Source organism: Pinus tabuliformis, chromosome 4_2, assembly GCF_031772625.1.
Source record: "Pinus tabuliformis cultivar Carrire ecotype Pingquan chromosome 4_2, CPIR1, whole genome shotgun sequence".
NCBI classification, from domain to species: domain Eukaryota; kingdom Viridiplantae; phylum Streptophyta; class Pinopsida; order Pinales; family Pinaceae; genus Pinus; species Pinus tabuliformis.
This window is the reverse complement of record NC_142304.1, coordinates 377481172-377488575: the sequence shown is the minus strand read 5'-3', so window position 1 is coordinate 377488575 and position 7404 is coordinate 377481172. Positions and strand designations below refer to the sequence as shown.

At 41.2% G+C, this 7404-nt stretch overlaps 1 pseudogene; it reads right to left on the bottom strand.

The window, feature by feature from the left end:
• Positions 1-2181: 2181 nt before the first annotated feature.
• On the bottom strand, positions 2182-3239 carry LOC149169509 (putative histone-arginine methyltransferase CARM1 pseudogene; annotated as a pseudogene).
• Between the last annotated feature and the right edge of the window lie 4165 nt (positions 3240-7404).

Below are 7404 nucleotides of genomic sequence, written 5' to 3'. Positions count from 1 at the left end.
TGCACCATTGTGTACAGTAGAGGCTACCATGGGGGGCCCACAAACTGAGGATGAGCTTATTGAAAACTTGATTCAGAATCCACCTCCCAGTGTGTTGCCATTAGAAGAGTTGGTGGAAGAAACCCAAGCCAATCCTTTAGTTGATCTCTATGTGGCTGATCCAACCTCTCTCCAAGTCAAGAATGTGGAATTCAGCCCAAAAAGAACCTTGAGGATCAACTCATCCCTATCCACCTCTCCGGAGAAAAAACTGTGTAGCTTATTGGAAAATCACTTGGATGCCTTTGCTTGGAGCTATAAGGAGATGAAGGGAGTCCACCCTTCAGTCTGTACTCATCACATTTACAATAAAGAAGATTGTAAGCTAGTCAGGCAGCCTTAAAGGAGGATGAATCCATCCCTTAAGGACATTGTCAAAGAAGAACTGCAAAAGTTGCTAGATACAGGATTCATCTATCCCATCTCTGATAGCGAATGGGTCTCTCCTTTGGTGCTAGTGCCAAAGAAAAATAGGAAGTGGAGAATCTGTGTAGATTATCGGGAACTAAACAAGGTGACTAAGAAGGACCATTTCCCTTTGCCTCTCATAGATCAAGTGTTAGATGGCCTGGCAGGTGTTATCTCAAAATCAGACCCTGATAGGCTGCTGGTCAGGTTGACTCTAAGTAACTATTTCAAACCTACTTTAGGCTGAGGCTTAGCCTCCTCAACCTGAGAGGGCTCTCTCTTAAAGGATTAATGATTTTGATTAAAGCTAAGATGGCTAACTCTTATAGAACAACTGTGAAAAATATGAATGCTGGAAAAACATTAAGCATCTATCCATTGGGCTTATGGAGTCAACAACACCTCAATATAACAGTGAACTCAACCTTACATAGAAGTCAGGGCACTCAGCATTTAGATATTCAGAACATAACTCATATAGGACCACAGTTTATAAATGCATACAGGAAATCAGAGCACATTCAGTGAGTTCTGAGTGATTATACATCTATACCATTGTAAAAATTATGGAAAGAACAAGATCACATATTCTGAACAATAGAAATCCCTCATGAATCCTGAGAAGTAAAGTCAAAATTATATTACTGAAATGAGTCTTTATATAAGCCAAATACAAGCTGTATCATAAAATTTTCCAACCTTGATTACATTGCTGTTTCAACTATATATAGAGTTCTTATTCTAACTGATCGAGATTCCTCCTCAAGCATGAGGGGAAGTCGAAGTCTACTACTAATGACACCTATTAACCCTTTAACTAACTAATAAATTCAACTGACTACTAATTGATAGCTTTAGAAACCTAAAACAATTAGGATTCTAATTCTACATCATGCTGAACATAGCATTTATTACAATCAAGATTTATTCCCTGACAAGTGGTCTCTTTTAGGTTGGCTGTGGTAGGTGCTCGAAGCTTCTTACTGGTCCTTAATGTCGTATCCATTTACCTCTGCTGAGAAACAGGAAAGTGTCCCTGTTTTTATGCCTTTGTTTTCCTCAAAGATATTCGGAAGTAATTAGCCATGTTAATTTTCTTGAATTAGTAATGAGTGCCACGTCTTTCGTGTGTTGTAAGCTTTTCCCATGTGCATGTGTATTGACACAAAAACTTTTTTTAATGCTGATAGGAAAGTCTTCAAAATTTGGTTCACCAATCATTAATTATGCAGCTTCAGCAGTTTCGTAGCGCGCTACGAAACTGCTGAGTTGTTCCCAAAAATCACAGTTTCAATACTAAACTCTGACTGTCTTGAGCTTTATTTTCTCAACAGCCACTCATTGAACGGATTAAAGGCCAAAGAGTTAACCTCACTCTGATGAGCTACAACTGATTGTTGAGGCTTGTTAGGTGCAGGTGTACGCATGTCCCATATGAGCAAATGACAATCATCTCCAACAGAGCCAAAAAGATATTCGTGCTTCAAATGCCCTGTAACATCCTCAACTGTCCCCTCATGAACCTTCAATATTTAATTGGCTTCAAGCACTTTCTTTCCAAATGCAGCATTTATATCCCACAAGCATATTTGTGCATCGTTTGAACCACTTAGTAGGTAACCTTCTTTGAGAGGACTCCATGACAAACCATATCCTTCATTAGAATGACCTTTCAATATCGGTTCAGGATTGCAAACCCTTTCTTGAGGAGCTTTTGATGGATGCTTGTTGTAATCAAACACATAAACATCTGGGCTCACTGTCTTCGTTGCAATACCAGTGTGTAGTTGGAGCTCCAGGTGCAGTAGTCAGCCATCGTTGTACAACACTTCCATTGAATAAAACATCAAACCAACATGCTAGGCCATGAACTCGAGTGCCCACAGATGCAGTAAAGTTCAAGGTAATATCAATTTCATACAACTCTTCTTCCTTGACCTTTGTAAAGTCAATTGTGTGAGAGATAGGAGGGGCCACAAGCAATCTTGGGTCAAAAGCGTCTACAACAGGCTGGGAGAAATAGCCCTGAAACGCAGAACCATGCAATGGTGTCAAGTCAACACCATAGTAATTTTGTTGTTGCCAAAACAAAGCCTTATTTGCAATTTCAACATATAGATACTCATCACTAAAAGGATCCATATGTATCCTGCCCATAGTGGGAAACATTTTTCCAGTAGGACCAAGGAACCTGTCCCTCGCAATTACATATGTTTCTAGCATTCTTTCATTGAGTAATAATGTTCCCATGGGCTCTGATATTAGAATATCTGCTTTCTCTGGCAACTCAACCTCTTCAATTTTCCCCTTGATCACTGTTATATGCTGACCCAAAGATGGATTTCCAGCAACAAGTCTGCGTGCATAATCTACCATTTCTGACGCTTCCACAGCATAGACATGCTTTGCACCAGCCTGTGCTGCAAACAGAGAGAGAATTCCACTTCCAGCCCCCACATCAACCACAATGCGACCATGAAAATCTATACGGTTTTCTATGACTGCGGCATAATATGACCCTGTCCGCACATAATCTTGCAACATGTTCTGCTGGTGAAGAAGTTGCCCATAATAGTGGAAATACATTTTTGCAGATGATGCTTCAATCTTCTTATCAAACTTGTTAAGTTTCCAAGATGAATCACTTGAACCATTAGCCAACTTCTCCCCAGCTCCTGCAACTGATGTATCTGTATTCCACTCCTGAACAGTCAAACCAAATGAAAAGACTGCTGCTTCTGTTGGGAATTGAATCGTAATGGCTCGACAGATGCTCTCTGCTCCATAGGTTGATGAATGACAAATGAATTCGGTGGCATGTAGCGGGCCTTGTTAACTTCTCCTTCAGACAGAGCTCTTGTCTTGACAGAAAAAAATATTTGAAGCATTCCTCTTTCCACCCAATACTCCAGAATTCGCCAAAACTTCTAAATCCACTTCCATTCAGTCTCTGCGACCACCACAAATAGCGAAATAAGCACTGTATAACCCCAGAGGATGCCATCAAAGACATCTTCACCATTTTTAAATGAATGGCTGAGAGCACGTTTATAACAACACAGAGGAGCGCGCTGAGGATGGTAACGACGCTGAAGCATCTGCAGACGACCAAGAAGGGATCTGTGCGGTTCACATTCTGAGAGTTTTAAGTGCAGTTTTAGGCTCCATGAGCACCTGAACAAGTTGGTCTTCAGTCAATCGTTGAGAGGCTAACAAGAACAAGAAATCGTCCAGTAGACTCTGGTATTAAACCATATGCAATAAGATCACTACTCTCAACCGACTCTAGCAAGGATGATGTCACCGCAGCACTTGTCAGGCCACCAGTCCTCATATTAGCTCGTATAAGCGTTCCAAAGCAAATAGAAGAATCTTGCCGTCTCTCAGATCTAGGTCCATCTGAGCTGCCATCCTTAATGTCTTATATTCAAATTCTATTGACAGCAGAGCCTTCTTCCCATAGACCAGCTCATAGGGTTTGAACCCTGTGGTGGTTTTCCAGGTGGTGTTATAGGCCCAGGTGCCTCAACCAATCGATCTGCCCAATCTTTTCTGTTGTCGCTCACCACCTTGGTCAAAATCCCTTCCAAAGCTCTATTAGTGACTTCCACCTGTCCATTTGCTTGTGGATGATAAGGGGTGGAAGTTCTGTGCTTAATCTTGTGATGTGTGAGCAGGTCTTCAATCAGATTAGAGGTAAACTGACTCCCTTGATCTGTGACTAATTCTCTTGGATAGCCAAACTTGTAGAAGATATTTTCCCTCAAAAACTTAGTTACTTTTTCCCTACTTAGTGGTTCAAACGATGCACAAATATGCTTGCGGGATATAAATGCTGCATTTGGAAAGAAAGTGCTTGAAGCCAATTAAATATTGAAGGTTCATGAGGGGACAGTTGAGGATGTTACAGGGCATTTGAAGCACGAATATCTTTTTGGTTCTGTTGGAGATGATTGTCATTTGCTCATATGGGACATGCGTACACCTGCACCTAACAAGCCTCAACAATCAGTTGTAGCTCATCAGAGTGAGGTTAACTCTTTGGCCTTTAATCCGTTCAATGAGTGGCTGTTGAGAAAATAAAGCTCAAGACAGTCAGAGTTTAGTATTGAAACTGTGATTTTTGGGAACAACTCAGCAGTTTCGTAGCGCGCTACGAAACTGTTGAAGCTGCATAATTAACGATTGGTGAACCAAATTTTGAAGACTTTCCTATCAGCATTAAAAAAAGTTTTTGTGTCAATACACATGCACATGGGAAAAGCTTACAACACACGAAGGACGTGGCACTCATTACTAATTCAAGAAAATCAACATGGCTAATTACTTCCGAATATCTTTGAGGAAAACAAAGGCATAAAAACAGGGACAGTTTCCTGTTTCTCAGCAGAGGTAAAGGGATACGACATTAAGGACCAGTAAGAAGCTTCGAGCACCTACCACAGCCAAACTAAAAGAGACCACTTGTCAGGGAATAAATCTTGATTGTAATAAATGCTATGTTCAGCATGATGTAGAATTAGAATCCTAATTGTTTTAGGTTTCTAAAGCTGTCAATTAGTAGTCAGTTGTATTTATTAGTTAGTTAAAGGGTTAATAGGTGTCATTAGAAGTAGACTTCGACTTCCCCTCATGCTTGAGGAGGAATCTCGATCAGTTAGAATAAGAACTCTATATATAGCTGAAACAGCAATGTAATCAAGGTTGGAAAATTTTATGATACAGCTTGTATTTGGCTTATGTAAAGACTCATTTCAGTAATATAATTTTGACTTTACTTCTCAGGATTCATGAGGGATTTCTATTGTTTAGAATATGTGATCTTGTTCTTCCCATAATTTTTACAGTGGTATAGATGTATAATCACTCAGAACTCACTGAATGTGCTCTGATTTCCTGTATGCATTTATAAACTGTGGTCCTATATGAGTTATGTTCTGAATATCTAAATGCTGAGTGCCCTGACTTCTATGTAAGGTTGAGTTCATTGTTATATTGAGGTATTGTTGACTCCATAAGCCCAATGGATAGATGCTTAATGTTTTTCCAGCATTCATATTTTTCACAGTTGTTTTATAAGAGTTAGCCATCTTAGCTTTAATCAAAATCATTAATCCTTTAAGAGAGAGCCCTCTCAGGTTGAGGAGGCTAAGCCTCAGCCTAAAGTAGGTTTGAAATAGTTACTTAGAGTCAACCTGACCAGCAGCCTATCAGGGTCTGATTTTGAGATAACACCTGCCAGGCCATCTAACACTTGATCTATGAGAGGCAAAGGGAAATGGTCCTTCTTAGTCGCCTTGTTTAGTTCCCGATAATCTACACAGATTCTCCACTTCCTATTTTTCTTTGGCACTAGCACCAAAGGAGAGACCCATTCGCTATCAGAGATGGGATAGATGAATCCTGTATCTAGCAACTTTTGCAGTTCTTCTTTGACAATGTCCTTAAGGGATGGATTCATCCTCCTTTAAGGCTGCCTGACTAGCTTACAATCTTCTTTAATGTAAATGTGATGAGTACAGACTAAAGGGTGGACTCCCTTCATCTCCTTATAGCTCCAAGCAAAGGCATCCAAGTGATTTTCCAATAAGCTACACAGTTTTTTCTCCAGAGAGGTGGATAGGGATGAGTTGATCCTCAAGGTTCTTTTTGGGCTGAATTCCACATTCTTGACTTGGAGAGAGGTTGGATCAGCCACATAGAGATCAACTAAAGGATTGGCTTGGGTTTCTTCCACCAACTCTTCTAATGGCAACACACTGGGGGGTGGATTCTGAATCAAGTTTTCAATAAGGTCATCCTCAGTTTGTGGGCCCCCCATGGTAGCCTCTACTGTACACAATGGTGCAAAATAGACTTCATCCTCATCTTCCTCCTCCAACCAGAGAGGTAATGTTCTAACAGAGGTTGGGCAGGAGGATATAAGACTAGCTATTTGGACATATGCCCATTCTTGATTGTCATGTTCCCAGCTCAACAACTAATGTAGGCATCTGCAGTAGCCAACCAAGGTCTTCCCAGGATGAGAGGATACCCAGTGAGCTTTGCCTTTGGCTGGAGAACCAGGAAATCAGTAGGGTACTCCCAGGAATCAATAGAGACCATTACATCTTCCACAATCCCCTCAGGGGTCACGGTGGAGTGGTCTGCTAACTGCAATACTGTTGTGGTCTTTCTCAGGGAACCCTGAAGGTTGAGCTTGAGCATAGTGTCCCTGGTCATCACATTAATGGCAGCCCCTAGATCAATCAGGGTATGGGGGATTACAGTGCCATTGATGTGGACATCGACTACAGGACTCCTAGGGTCTAGATATTTCGGACAGATTACCTGCCCCAACATCAGGTCGGACAATTGTCCTATGACATTGATAGTTGGAGCATCTCTCTTGCGCCTGCCTGGGTGTCTAAAGCACTTCTCCTTAATCATATTGTTGTATATAGGCACATCCTTTATGGCTTGGAGAAGTGGTATCTTTACACATAACTATTTCAATTCTCCCAGAAGCTCAGTTTCTTCTGGGGTTGGTTGTGTGGTTCCAGTTAGTCTCTCAGGAAAGGTTGGAATGACTTTCGATTCACTTTCCTACATTTCTCGCTCATCCTCCTTAGGAGGAGGTTGGCTATCTGGGAGAACCTTCCCAAATCATAGGTTAATCCCCTAAATCTCCACAACATAGTCGGGCATGATGTTTCTCCAGTATATACCTGTTGGGCCTGTCCGTTATTGGGGTTTGGGTTCGGTTGAGCAAGTATTTGGGGTTGTCTTGGTGGAGTAGGAGGTAATGGTTGTGGTTGAGTAGGTGGTGGAGGCAAAAGAGCGGGAGGAGAGTTGTACTGGGGCCTCCACTCAGAGGTAGTCCAACTTCAAAGAAAAATATGGCATGACATACACCTCAAGGAAAAATAATTTGATTCAGGATATAAAGATTTCAAGGGCAAACTGAGGACAAGATGG